Genomic DNA, 15243 nt, shown 5'->3' with positions numbered 1-15243 from the left:
CTTCACTAATGTTTTTCTAAAGAAAACATCATAGTCATAATCTCCATTATCTTTTCCCTTAATTTGAGTTAATAATTTCATTTACTTTCATTTTTAACATCAACCCCTAAATAAATGAAATATTCCTTTTATAGTGTGTGTACTTCTATATCAACATTTATTATGGAGCTTATTTTTTCATTCATCTTGTATACATTTTTTTTTAACCCCAACTCTTTGTACATTATACATCAATTGCTTAATTAAAATAAATTATCTACGAGACTTAATCAAAAAGCGTATAATAAGATATTAAGATAATGAAGCTTATTGATTTAGATTGATTGAATAAGACATTTGAAAAGAAAATATCGCAACAATTATGCTCAAAATTAGTTATCATTAAACTTTGCTCTATGTCTCTTTATATTGCTTTCACCAAAATATTTTGTGCAAATTGTGAGCTTTTTTCAATCTTATTATACATATTCAGAAGGATTTTGAAGCAAAAGACATTGTTACAATTAAGAATAAAAATATCATGGTCATAGATTTGAGTAGACAGGTGGAAAGCAACTTGGACATTGGTGAGAAGATTTTTTGTACATTAGTGCAGAAGGGGGTGAATCTGAGTAGCTTTCAACAACATGAAGAGTATGAAATGACCAAACTCTTCCTTGTAAAGATATAGGTCAAGAAGAAAAAGGTTGATGATATATTCATCTAAAGATCATAGGAAAATGTAAATGCTGCAAAGTTGGTCAACAGATTGGGATTGTAAGTCAGTGATCATCAAAGTGTATATAAATTGAGATGGGTAAATAAAAATGCATAAATAAAAGTAACCACATAATGCAAAATTAGATTTTCTATCAATGTTGATTTTATTCATGAAGTAGAAATAGATGTATTTCCCCTTGATGTATGTGGAGTGGTGTTTGGATGTCATTATATGTACATGTAGGATGCAATCTTCACATGGAGCCAACTAATATTACCTCATCAAGAATGGAAAATCCTTCTCCATCAATGCGCACAAGGTCAAGTCCAAAATTTTGCTAGTAAGTGCCAACCAAGCAAATAAATTGATAAATTTTAGCAAGAAGTATGCTTTGTTATTTATAAGAGAAAATAATTTTATAAAAGATTTAGTGAAAGAAAAGTCATGTTTAAAGGGTTGTACTAAGGAACGTAAACAAAAACTATAAGATTTGTTGTAGGAATACAAGGGCCTGTTCCAAGAGCTTAAAGGGCTACCTCCCAAGAGGGAAGTAGAGCAAAAAATCCAATTGTTGCCAAACTCTCCATTTCCAAACACTGGGATATAAAGGAAATATGTTATAGAAGCAAGTGAGGTGAAGAAGCAGTTGCAATAACTACTAGAAAAGGGTATCATTCGACCAAGTACCTCACCATGTGGGCCACCCATCATCATTGTGTCAAAGAAGGATGGGTCTTGGAGAATGTGTATCGATTACATGGTGTTATAGACATTTTTGTGCCTTACGACTCCAAGCATGAAATGTCCATAAACCAAGGGCTCCTAAGTCCCTAAAAGTTTTGTTCTAACCCATAAAGGAACAAGGTCGACAAATCACAGCTTCTCCCAGAAGTTCTCCACCAGAAACTGCTCAGAATAAGTCAAAACAGGATCATTTCAGCTGCTCCACTGGCTAGGTGCATTGCATAGCACCTAAATACACTGGCTAGGTGCGTTGCAACACACCTAAATGCACTATGAGGGTGCGTTGGGAAAGAAATGACAAATGGCAGTGTCATTCCGCGAGGTGGAGAGACAATGGAAGCTTCCAGAATATTCTCCTATGACACTTGCCTCACTGAATTCGACCAAGGATGAGTAAGAGTCCTTCAGTCTCCAAGTGGAAGCAAGAACATACAGAGAGAAGACACTAATCAAATCACAAGCTGACTCATCCTCCTTACACATATCTATATATGGATCCCTCATCCCAGAGATCCAGAGGCTGGAATTTTGCACATTGTAAGGAATTGCTGTTGGTTTTGAGACAAACATCAGAGTATTGGGTGATCTATGCTTTGTTGGAGGTGAAGAGGGGCTTCTTTGCTGGGAGGTTGATGTTGGGTCAGGAACCATTGGTTGTAACTCCTCCTGGATCTTCTTGTTTATTAATAAAAACTATTTGAGTTTCTCCTCCATGCTTTTGTATCATTGATGCTTGTTACATTTGTATGGTTAACTTAAATCTGATCCTAAGTTGTTTATGAATATAGATCCATGTCTTTGTATAGTTTTCTTCTTCTGTGATCTTACAGGTACTTGGTGAAGCTGGGCAAGTAAGGGAGCAGGTAGCTGGAAGCTATCAAAGAAGAGAGGGATTGGATCAAAGGATTAGCGCAAGACACACGTTGGTTCTTTCTACTCCTCTCTATTTGTAGTTCATAAAGGAAATACAAAAGTAGTTTTTCTCTGTTTGTTTCTAAGGCAGCTGTCACACCTTAGTGGGATAGAGCAGTTCTAAATAGACACTTTTCCCGGTAACAAAATGGCAACTCCGCTGGGGAGGATTGTCTAATTAGTTTGTTTGTGTATCTCTTCGTTGTTTGTTTCATAAACTCATAAGTATCATTCGAACTGCATTTGCCATAACAAATGCAAAGTAGACATCTACTGCTTCAATCCATTCACTGGATTTGTTTATGATTTGAACAGCTGATTCACAAACTATCTGATTGCCCTTGTGATAGCTCTTAGACCCTCCTTAGATCTACCCTTGATTGTGAATTACTGATTGCTTTTACTCGGCCAAAAACCAAACATTAAACTGCAAAATGTGACCCAGAACCCGGACAGATTCTCGTTTCTGGCCCAGCGTAGGTACTGTTAAGAGATCCTGCATTTCAACGCACTTCCCGAAAGGGAAACCTGTGCTGCAATGCAGTTTCTCTGTGTCACAGGTGCGCTGATCAGACTAGCTCTATGCAGCTGAGGTTCTTGTGCTTAATTCTTTCTAGTTTTGTCTCTGAATTTTGCAGCTTGTGATCAGTATATGTCTGTTTAAAACCCCTTTTCCTTGCTGTTATTCCGCCTCCTTTGTACAAAAGAATTGTAGATATTTTTGTGTGTTTGTTGAGTCGTTTACAGTTTTCCATTGCAAAAGTAGAATAGTCGTACTGTCGTCCTTTGATTTAGATCTGTTGCAAGTGTCGATTTCGATCATAGGAGAAAGTTTGATTGCTATTGATGGTAGATTATACTTTTACTATTGCCTTTGGTATGAATTTGTGATTTTCTAGTGTCAAAAACGAGTATTCATTTCAAAATCGCAAGGTGTCGTAATCATCTCTATCTTTTGATTTCGAAAAGCAGCTTGTTTGTGTTTGTCGCTTGAAAGCAAATTCAGATTTGTACATCAACTTTCTCTTTAGCATCAATACTAAGAAAGTCGAAAACAAATACATGCATGTGCATTTTCATATAGACAGTCTGTTTGGCTTGATTTAGGAAAGTGCATTTACAGTGTGCTCTTTGCTCTTTGTGAAAAGATTGTGTCTTTCTTTTCCTCTAGTAGCTAGGATTTTCATTGCGCAAAAGAGATAAAAGTTTGTTTATCATCTTTAGATTGCATTTTAGGAATTACATCTACATCTCGTGGTGAACCCCAAAGTAAAACTTCATAAGCAAGATCAACTTAAAATAAATTCAATGAATCTAACAACGCTTTGGAACTTAACGCAAAACATTTAGAGGTCTAGGCTGGAGACGTATTCCGGCGTCGTAAAGCCTGGTAACTGTTGTCCTCACTGATGGTTGGGTGATTCCTCCACTTTGAGACGATAAGTGCCAGTACGGACTTGTTCTCCCACGTACCGTCGAGTATATTTTGGGAGACCCCTATAGGCTTAAATCCTTTATCCTTAGGAAGCCGTGTCTGCTGCCTTATCGATCGCAATGCACTGAACACAGCATTTGGGAAGATTGACTACCATACCCTAAAAAGTATTCTGCAGTTTTGCGATTGGTTTGGTACTCCCTCTACCTAGATCTCCAGAGTAGTCCCTTTTGTTCCTTTTCAGACTCCTTAACAGAAAAGGTCCATCTGAGCACTTGTCACTTTAGGCTCATTAAAAATCGAAGGTGACTAGAGTCATCTTTTGTTTTTTCTCGACTCTTAAAAATTGAAAAAAAAAGTTGTGTCAAAGCATCTAAAATTTATTTTAGACGGAATAATCATCACCTTTCCCTCGTTGGTCTTCGAAGTTAGTCTCCCTTCATCACAAGTTCTTGTAGAATCGCTAGGAAATCTTTTGGATAGACTAGATATGTCTGAACAACCGTCGACATCTAGGACTGTGTCATCCGACACAGCAGCAACAGAACCTCCTATTGCTACTCCAACAATGTTCGCCGGTATACCATCTGTCCCGGCAAGTTATCAATAACAAGCCGGAGTCCAATCGGGGACTGTTTCGACGACATGGTCAGTTCCTATTTCTTCATCTGGATTATCATCTGGTATTTCTTATGTTGAAACTCAACAAGTTGATCCAATGTGTCTTCAAAGGCCAATCTACCCTTTAAGTACTGGATTTCCACCATATGGAGGGCAGTATGCCTTTTCATTGTTCCCTCCCGGAGAACAACCATATGGGAGTTTACAACAAAGTTCAGGTCAAACTGGAATTACATCCAGCGGTTGGGTACCAATACTACCTCAGCAACCAAGGGTTGTATATTCAAAGCAACCATTCCACCCTGTGTCGAATATTCCCACTATACCTGCTATGGTGACTACATCGCAAGTACAAGCGTTACCTGTTGTATGTCAACCCCAAGTTTCTCAGGTTGCAATACAACAGCCTCTTGTCTCAACGACTCAATCACAACCTCAGGTTAGTGCCTCCTTATCTGGATCGACTCAGGCTCAAACAAGTACTAGACTCCTCATCTTGGTCAATCATCCAGTATTGGACAATAGCAAATGGTCCAACAACCAGGTCTGGTTCAATATCAACAACCGCCATTCCAGCAATCATATCAAGGACCTGAGCAACAAGTCTTTGTAAGTAAAGGGCAACCACATTTCCAAAGCGGTTATCAACAACCATATTATAATGGTTATGCCCATCAACCTTGTCAAAGTTGCCAACATCAAATACATTATGCTGGTATGCAAAGACCCATTACTCAGGCGATTCCATCTTATCCTGGGTATGCTTCGCCTAACTTAAATCAACAGTTTCCCTTTGTAGCAACTCTAGAATTACCAGATCTAAACCGGCTGACGAATGATCCAATTGCTTATGCCCCTTGGTGGCCAGCGATTCCGCATAAACTTCCGTCAGATATTCCTAAATTTAATGGAAATCCGGGTGAAGATCCGTCGAATCATGTGATGACCTTTCATCTGTGGTGTTCATCAAACACCCTAAATGATGATTCGATTAGGCTTTGCCTTTTTCAGAGGACGTTAACTAGTCCGGCAGCAAAATGGTATATCGAATTGCCTAGAGCTTCATTCGAAAACTTCAGTACCCTAGCCACAACCTTTTTAACCCATTTTCGGTTACCGATAAGGTACGAAACAGGAACCGAACTTCTTACCAACTTCAAACAAACGACGGCCACTCACATGTCTGATCATATATATGAATGGCGACGTCGTCGTAGAATGGTGAAAACGTATGTTCCCGATCAACTTTTAGCTGAATGGTTTATTAAGTCATTACTGCCTTCCATCACGGAAGATGTGGCAAAAGGGGGAGTCGTCACAGAAGAGCAAGTTATCGCTCGTGCGCTATATTTGGACTTGATTTACACTCAGTCTGGCACGCTCTACGATAAAATACCTGACGCCCCTAGACCGGAATTCTCAGTTCCTCCTCCTCCTAAATCAAACAATGACTCTCATGCCGGCGATGGCGTGATTGGTGCAATAGACACGAAATCGACAAATGCTACATTTAAAAAGGCCTGTAATATTTCTAGTCATAATGCAAATGAGGAACTTCTTGCCTCGGAAGTAAATGCCGTGTCGGCCGACAAGGGCAAACAACTGAAGCAACCAGAGGGCAAGAAGAAAAAGAAAGGGAGAAAAAGGAAGCAGGATGAATCATCTCCTGGAAAAGCTTCTGCAAACCCTTTTGGGCAAAGGAAACCCCTTGCGGGGTGTCATATATGCGATGAGGATCATCAGACGAGAGATTGTCCACATAAAGCTGAAGTTAAGAAACTCTTTAAGAGTTCAAAAACCTCAACAGTATTGACTGATCCGTTTCCAATCCTGGGAACCAAACTAGTTGCTAATCAAAATGCTTCCCGATCCCAAGTGCTTATGTTGTCTATCTCACAGTAGCAAAGTGATGCTTTGACAAGGAATAAAGATTACAGGAATCCATAGTTGTCAAATAACAAGGCTAATGAAAAACCTAGTAGTTCGACAACAACTTTGACTGAAGTTGTGCCACCCATCATTCCTGAACCAATGATAAAGTCACCAAAGGGAGTAGTACACAAATCGACATTTAATCCTCATGTAAAAGTAGCACAGAATTATAATATAATAGAGGACCTGGCTCAATCGCCGTCTGCTATGTCGACACTTGAGGTACCGCAAAATTGCCCCTCCCAAAAGCAAGCTTTATTATCAACAATAGGTGGGATTGGCCCAATGGATTCCAATCTTGTGGCCTTTTATCATAAAGGATATGACCCTCAGTTACCAGCTCAACTAGCTTTCCTTATTCAAGTGAAAGCCCTCAACAAAACTGTTCATCGAACAATTATTGATGAGGGGGCATCTACATGTATTATGTCGATGAGTTGCTGGAAAAATTTAGGCTCACCACCCTTGTCAAGATCGTCAACGACATTAAAAGCATTTGATGGATGATCATACACTCCATACGGGATTTTAAGTAACTTTCAAGTTGAATTGGGGGGAAAAAGAGTAGAAGTTGATGTTGAAGTAATCGACGGAAACCTCGATTACAACATCCTACTGGGAAGGCCCTGGATATATGCCATGGCCGCAGTTGTGTCGACCTACTTCAGGAAGATTGCATTTCCCTTTCAAGGAGGAATTACAATCGTCGACCAACAAACATTTCTCCCCAATAGTTCACAAGTTACGGGAAGCATTCCAATTATCCATGGAAGCAATCATTCGCTTCAAAATATTGGAGTAGGCCTCCTAAAAGACCCTGCCATAATGGGTACTTTTTCCCTACCGCCTCCGAGTAATTTGGTGGAAGTGGCCACAGTGGAAACCTGTAGTATGAAATCTTCTATATCTAATGGATTCGAAAGACTCCTAAACATTTTGTCAGCATGGATCATTGCCATAATAGAAATATTGTAGCAATCAATTTTCTTGGCCTGGGGGGCAAACCCAAATCAATGCTCATCGAGTGTTTGGATAGATAGGTCTAAGGAATATGGTACCTCTTCAGATCCTTGGTCACATGTACATTCTACAGACAAAGGAATCAATCAGTCAATGATGTTTGGAGAGGCACCATGGGAAGATTACCACCATCGCTCCCATCTTCCGGATTACCACGAAGATTATTCCAGCAACCTTAATCATCCATCAGTTTTTGATTTTCTATCAAATACTGTAAATATGGTGGATTTCGAGGATGGTTCTTATCTCGTGTCGACCTCGTTAAAAAATGAAACAAGGAGTCATGAGGATAGTTCTTTTAAAGTGTCAACCTCATTTAAAAATGAAACAAACTCCCCTATCCAAATCTCAAAGGTAAACCTTCATTCCAACCACCGAGTTGAATGCAATGAAGCTTTGGGGGCATGTACCTCGATTTGCGTTATTATGCTGGGGGCATGCAAACTTATCATGAGCAGTGTTACTACAGGGTTCAAGCTCATTAAAAAATAAACCCGCATCGGGCAGTTTTAGCACATAGTTCAAGCTCGTTAAAAAATAAACATAAGACATGAGCAAATGTTTCCACCCGCGTTTAAGCTCGTTAAAAAATGAACTATTCTCCGGTAAATAACCACCGTGAATGTAGTACTTCAGCCATTAAAGCCTTGGTCGTGTTTGCACCATCACCTCCACTTTTTCATTGGCCGATCATTCACCTCCATTTGATTGTTTACCCATTTTGAGGAACAGCTGCGAAGAGTGATTTCACTAGCCATCCTTGTGACACTGCCGTGATTGGAAAATTCCAAACCTTACCTGGAATCAGCTGCTACCCATTTTATCACTCGTTCCTCAAAAGACGAGTCTTCTTTAAGCTCTTTTCAACTGACTCGTAAAATATGAAAAGATTGCCGAGTCCTTGGCCTTCCAGCTCGTTAAAGGGACAGGAAGTGCTATCCCTCATCTAGATTTTAATCTTTTTGGACTTGAGGGATTATTGCACAAAAATATCGAGCGCTTGTTTTGTTCGGCTTGTTAAAACTATCGAAAATTCATCCCTTCTGTATTGTTTTATACTTTTTCGGACTTAAGGGATTGGATGATGAAAAAGGAATTTTGGAGTTACCTTTACGTACCTTTTCAGACTCTCTAAAAATGAAAAGGACCGAGTTATCTTTGTCATTAAACTCGTTAAAAAGATTAATAGCGACAAACTTGTCTTTAGACGAGAACGAGTTTCACTATCGCTAGGCTCATTAAAACATAGCGACGGGTTTGCCCGAAGGGCAGATTATAGAAAAAGCATATGTTATCCTCCTCAAGCTTGACAAAAATAAAGAGGTACTGGTCAACAATGACTGGGGAAAAATTGGGAAGAAAACTCAAAGAATCTTTATTGGTAGCCAGTCTCTCTTGAACATGACACTTCCACTCCGTGTCCGAGTCAAGTTGGGTTGTTTCATTCACCGGTCACATCGCCATGGTCACACCATACCATCCACATTTGGGGTTAATTCTACCAATCCATCACATCAGTTTCACCGACATGTTCAAGAGAAGTCATCCAGAGAGGCCACCTGTGTCCCACCCACTACCATACATTATTCTCCATTCTTTCATGACCGCCACCCTGAGCCGTATATCATCACATCGTTTTCACCTCCATCAAAATCATTTTCTCTGTTCCGTGTCATTGATGTGGGATTCATTAAGGCCCTCCTGTGACGGATCACTTCTTGTCGACATCAGCTCATTATCCAATAAGTTGGTCTAGGAACACCCCATTCAGTATTTTGAAGCTTGCATGCCTCAATGGCAAGTTTCTCACTTCCGGCGACAGGTTTACATCAATGACCTTCGACCGAAAGATTTTGCGTGGTGTTCGACGCCAAGTCCTTTATTCACACCATGTGAATTGCACTGCAGTACCTTGAGGATCATTATCATTATCGGTGATTCCTCTCGCGCTTATTAACAGTTTACATCATTGACTGGTAATCAAGCGATGTCTTTCCATGTTCGACTTCAGAAAATTTCTCACATGGATCGACTTGTACTTTGAGTGAAGATCGGACGAGATTGAAGACCCCGGATCTAGTTTCATCCATCCAGGCTGCGATATATATTCAGGGAAATAAAGACATTAAAATGTACAACATTGCAGCACAGATAATCATCCTACCAAAAGGATGATGGCTCTATCAGAATCATCAGTCTACAATCAGACGATTGTCTGTCCTATGTACATGAAAATGAATTTATAAAGCTGAGCATGGGAATGCCCGCCTCAGCTAGATCATGAAAAACAGTATGAAGATAATGTATTGTATTGTATCTTATTACAGGTCTCCTCCCAGCATTGAAAGAACTTCGGATCCTCATAATAAAGCATTTCACCCGATTAACGGCCTCATACTTTAGGGGGCAACTGTTATAGACATTTTTGTGCCTTACGACTCCAAGCATGAAATGTCCATAAACCAAGGGCTCCTAAGTCCCTAAAAGTGTTGTTCTAACCCCTAAAGGAACAAGGTCGACAAATTATAGCTTCTCCCAGAAGTTCTCCACCAGAAACTGCTTAGAATAAGTCAAAACAGGATCATTTCAGTTGCTCCACTGGCTAGGTGCATTGCATAGCACCTAAATACACTGGCTAGGTGCGTTGCAATGCACCTAAATGCACTATGAGGGTGCGTTGGGTGAGAAATGACAAATGGCAGTGTCATTCCGCGAGGTGGAGAGACAATGGAAGCTTCCAGAATCTTCTCCTATGACACTTGCCTCACTGAATTCGACCAAGGATGAGTAAGAGGCCTTCAGTCTCCAAGTGGAAGCAAGAACTGACAGAGAGAAGACACTAATCAAATCACAAGCTGACTCATCCTCCTTACACATATCTATATATGGATCCCTCATCCCATAGATCCAGAGGCTAGAATTTTGCACATTGTAAGGAATTGCTATTGGTTTTGAGACAAACATCAGAGTATTGGGTGATCTATGCTTTGTTGGAGGTGAAGAGGGGCTTCTTTGCTGGGAGGTTGATGCTGGGTCAGGAACCATCGGTTGTAACTCCTCCTGGATCTTCTTGTTTATTAATAAAAACTATTTGAGTTTCTCCTCCATGCTTTTGTATCATTGATGCTTGTTACATTTGTATGGTTAACTTAAATCTGATCCTAAGTTGTTTATGAATATAGATCCATGTCTTTGTATAGTTTTCTTCTTCTGTGATCTTACAGGTACTTGGTGAAGCTGGGCAAGTAAGGGAGCAGGTAGCTGGAAGCTATCAAAGAAGAGAGGGATTGGATCAAAGGATTAGCGCAAGACACAGGTTGGTTCTTTCTACTCCTCTCTATTTGTAGTTCATAAAGGAAATACAAAAGTAGTTTTTCTCTGTTTGTTTCTAAGGCAGCTGTCACACCTTAGTGGGATAGAGCAGTTCTAAATAGACACTTTTCCCGGTAACACATGGTGTTAAAAAATTATGCTCAAGAATAAGGATCCCCACCTAGTATATATGATTTGTTGAATGAATTGCAATGAGCTGAGTAATTCACCAAGTTGGACTTAAATTCAAGAAATCACTGCGTTTAAGTTAGAGAAGAAGATACATGGAAGATTTTCTTCAAAACCATGAGAGGTTTATTTGAGTCGCTACACATGTCATTTGGCATATGTAATGCACTAGCTACATTTATGAGGTTAATGAATGATATATTATTCTCTTTTATAGATTCATTTTCTATTTTATATTTGGATGATATACTAATATATAGTGCTACTTGGGAGGCGAACATCTCACATTTGATGCAGGTGCCAAAGACATTTAAGAATCACCAACAACTAGAAAATATCAATAAGTGTGAGTTTTCATAGTAGTATCTAGTGAATATGGGTTATGTGATAAGTGGGGAAGAGTTGAAGATAGATATTTCCAAGATGTAGGTCATGATGAAATGGTTGGTACCTACTAATGCTTTTGAGGTTAGGAGTTTAGTTTGGGTAGTACAATACTTAAGGAAATGCATAGCCTCATTTTCAATAATAGCAACATCACTCCATGCCTTAATAGTGATTGGAAAGTGTTTCTAGTGGGGAAAGGGTCAACAGAGGGCCTTTGAGGACTTCAAGATCATTCAAGCATCAGTTATGGAATTATAAAATTTGCAACAACCCTTCAAAGTGGAGACCGATGTTAGTGGTTATGCTATGGGAGTGGTCTTGTTACAGGGAGGAAGGACTATATACTACGATTTTAAAGTATTTCATTGGGAAACTTTTAACTACACTACCAACGACAAGGAACCCTATCCTTTTGTTCAAGCTATGAAGAAGTGGAAACACTATCTCTTGGGAAAGGAGACAATAATCCACAAACATCACTAGCCAATCTAATACTTACAAGTCTAGAGTAAGGTACAACAAATCATTGCATTACAAGTGGATGGTTTTTCTAAAACAATTCCATTCACTAATCAAGTACAACAAGGGAAACACAAACAATTTGAACGACATGCTTTTAAGGTGACCCACATAAAATTTCATAGGTTTGGAGACTCCTATGCACATAGAGCCTTCCGCCCATGATGCATAAAAAGAGGCATACATAAATGATGGGGACTTTTAAGGTGTTTCAATAATTGTAGAACCAAATTCATTTGCAGGATGGTGAAAACATAGTTAACTACCACATCTAGAATGGGTTACTCTACATGTTATATAATTTATGTGTTCCTAAAGGTCGATGATTATAATTGATCAGAGAATCTGACACCTCCAAGGTTGTAGGAAAATTTAGTGTAGGTGAAACTGTGCCCAACTTACAGAGGCATGTGTATTGGCCAAATATGAAAGAAGAGGTAGCTATATTCATAGGAGGATGCATGCTTTGTTGTAACAACAAACCTAGTAACAAGAAACAAGCTATAGACCATCCATTACCTCTACCCACTCATCCTTGGGAAATCATTTCCACGTAAATTGTGGGAGGTTAACCAAGAACCTCAAGGGGACATGACTACCTATTCGTGGTAGTTGATAGGTTCAACAATGTGTGTTGTAATGCCCTGTAAAATTATCATCAATGGGAAAGAAGCATTGAAACTATTCTTTGGAAGGGTTTGGGTATAATTTGGGATACCAAGGAGAATCATTTTAGACAAGGACATAATACTTCTTAGTGAATTTTAGACTACATCACTACTACATATAAGACTAAATTTTGATGACATAGTCTGATGATATGGCCCATACTATCGCGAATTGCAAGAAAAGGATCATTTTTTCATTTTTATTTTGTGTAAAGCACTCGTGTTCATTGGTATTCCAATGGATGATCTATAGGGTGTTGTTATTTCGAAGACTATTTATATGGCATCTGTCTTCTGATATAAGCAATGTGACCATTTGTTTGACTAATCATATTTGACATTGACTAGTCTACTAACGTTGGAATTCCAACGATCAATAAATATATAAATATCCCGCATGTAAGAGTTGTTGTGACATATTTGATATAAGTACAATAATTATGAAAGGTTATGAGGTCTTTTTCACGAGCAAAAAACATGTTTTGTTTTATATATATCAATTGCAGTACAAAAATATAATAGTAGATCTAGTTACATGACCGCTCAATTTTATAACATAATCATCACATAATTCTTTTGTGGCTAGGAAGATTGTTAAAAGACATTAGATGGGGAACTAATTGACTAGGGGTTGATTATGGGAAATTTTATTTCCCTTCCACTCTTTTTAGGTGCATATGTTTGTGAATAATTTGATATGACATAGTTGATAGACATTGTAGGAAGAATTGGCACATCGAAAGGGGGAACGAATATCGTCCTGTGGTAAGAAGTTTATGAACCATTATATATATTTTCTTTATATTAATCATATTTGTAAATTATTTTAGTGTGATAATATTTGTTCTAGAAACTAATTTCACATGATTTTTTGTAATTATTATAAAGTCGAGGTGACCTCCTAGGTACTATGATCCAAATGCTCCAAATAATAGTACTAGAAATGACGTTCTACAAGTTGAGGAACATGGAATAAATATTGAAGATCAATATAATGATCCTAGAGAAGAAGATGACAATAATAACATAGTTCAAGATGATGGGACAAATGAACCGATCCAATAATTATTTGGTGATGAGAAAAATGATGTTACTTGTGATTAACCCATGTTAGAGAAGGCAAGGACACCACTTTATGAAGTCTCAAGAGAAAATATTTTCTCTGTTACATTATTGTTGGTGAGCTTAAAGGTTTTGAATGGTTTTTCAAACAATTTTATGTCACAGATCCTAGGGTTTAATGTAATATTTTTCATCACATGAAAGGTTGATTTTTTTTCCTTTTTTTTTTTAATGTTAATTAATGTGTAGAACAATTAGAAAAAATCATGTTGACAAGCCCTTGTGAATTCAAGTGATTGGAAGTTCAATCCCCCCAGACATGTCTCACCATCCAAACCTTAAAAAAAAATTTAAACTAAAAATGTAATATTTATGATTAATATTCTTTACACTAACTAGTGATTTTTTATGTTGTACTAGATTTTTAGTTGAATTTCTATTACCATCATAAAATAACTTACCTGTCACATACTGATATCTATATGCCATTATGAAAGAAATTGGAATGGGGTATCGAGCTATAGATGCATGTCATGATGATCATATTATATATTCTGGACAACATGCACTAAAAACAAAATACCCATAATGTCAAAGCAATAGATATAAAAGCAATCAACTAACAAAAAGAGTGCATCAAAAGGTTCTTCATCATATTACCATAAATCCATGTTTGTAGAGATTGTTCAAGTGTGAAAGAATACCAAAATTTATGGATTACCACACACATAAGAGAAGTGGAGATGGTTTTCTTCGAATGCCTGCATATTTTTATGCATTTATGGAAATTGAGGAAAAAAGACCACATTTTAAAGATGAACCTCGTAATGTTAGGATTTCATTGGTAGTTAATGATGTTAATCCATTTTGAGAGCTTAGGTCTATTTACTCAATGTGGCCAATATTTGTTATCAACAATAACCTTCCTCCTTGGATGTCAATAAAGAGGGAGCACATCATGTTGAAAATGATTGTTCTAGGTATCTGCTTACATTAATTTTTCGAATATTGTAACATTTTCATTTGTCTTGTTTGTTTCATAATATGTTATATTTATTTATTTACTTGTATGTACATATCATAATAGTAATTATGTGTAATTTCAAATAATTATGTAAGTACCAAGTTAAATATATGAATGTAGAGATCGAGCCTCTTATCAACAAGTTAATGAATTTATAGGCCCACATCACTATGTATGACATATGTAAACCAATCAAGCAGAGGCAATTTTAGTTCCATGGAATACTTGTATGGACAATTCATGTTACCCCAATGGGGATGGTAGCTCCTTGGAGGTGCCAAGAACACCGTAGACCTAGTAGCCTTATCCATTGGGCATGGAGTAAGAAAAACTCAATCTAAAATACATGACTAAATGTTACACTAAAAAATTTCACCATGACTATTTACAGTTAGTATGGCCCTATCAACAATCATGCTACCCTCTTAGGCAAGTCTTATGCCTCTTCTCTCCATGTCAAACTCCAAAAAGAGAGAAAGTCTTTGTAAATGTATTTATCTCTGGGTACGCAGGTTCTCTCAACCTTACCTGCGGGTACGCATCCCATGTTCACAAAAACTGCGTCTTTGGACGCTCTGTATGTAAAGGGGCAGGTGCGTCCCCCTGTAAAGGTCAAAATGCGCAAGTTTCATCTTTAAAAAGTTACTTGTGGTCATTTCTAGAGCATTCTAGAAGGTTGTTCGACGTGTATTGAGCGCCTCCAGATGGTTCATGTACC

This window comes from Pinus tabuliformis, chromosome 6 (genome assembly GCF_031772625.1).
Source record: "Pinus tabuliformis cultivar Carrire ecotype Pingquan chromosome 6, CPIR1, whole genome shotgun sequence".
Classification (NCBI taxonomy): domain Eukaryota; kingdom Viridiplantae; phylum Streptophyta; class Pinopsida; order Pinales; family Pinaceae; genus Pinus; species Pinus tabuliformis.
The sequence above is the reverse complement of the archived record's forward strand: the minus strand, read 5'-3'. Positions refer to the sequence as shown.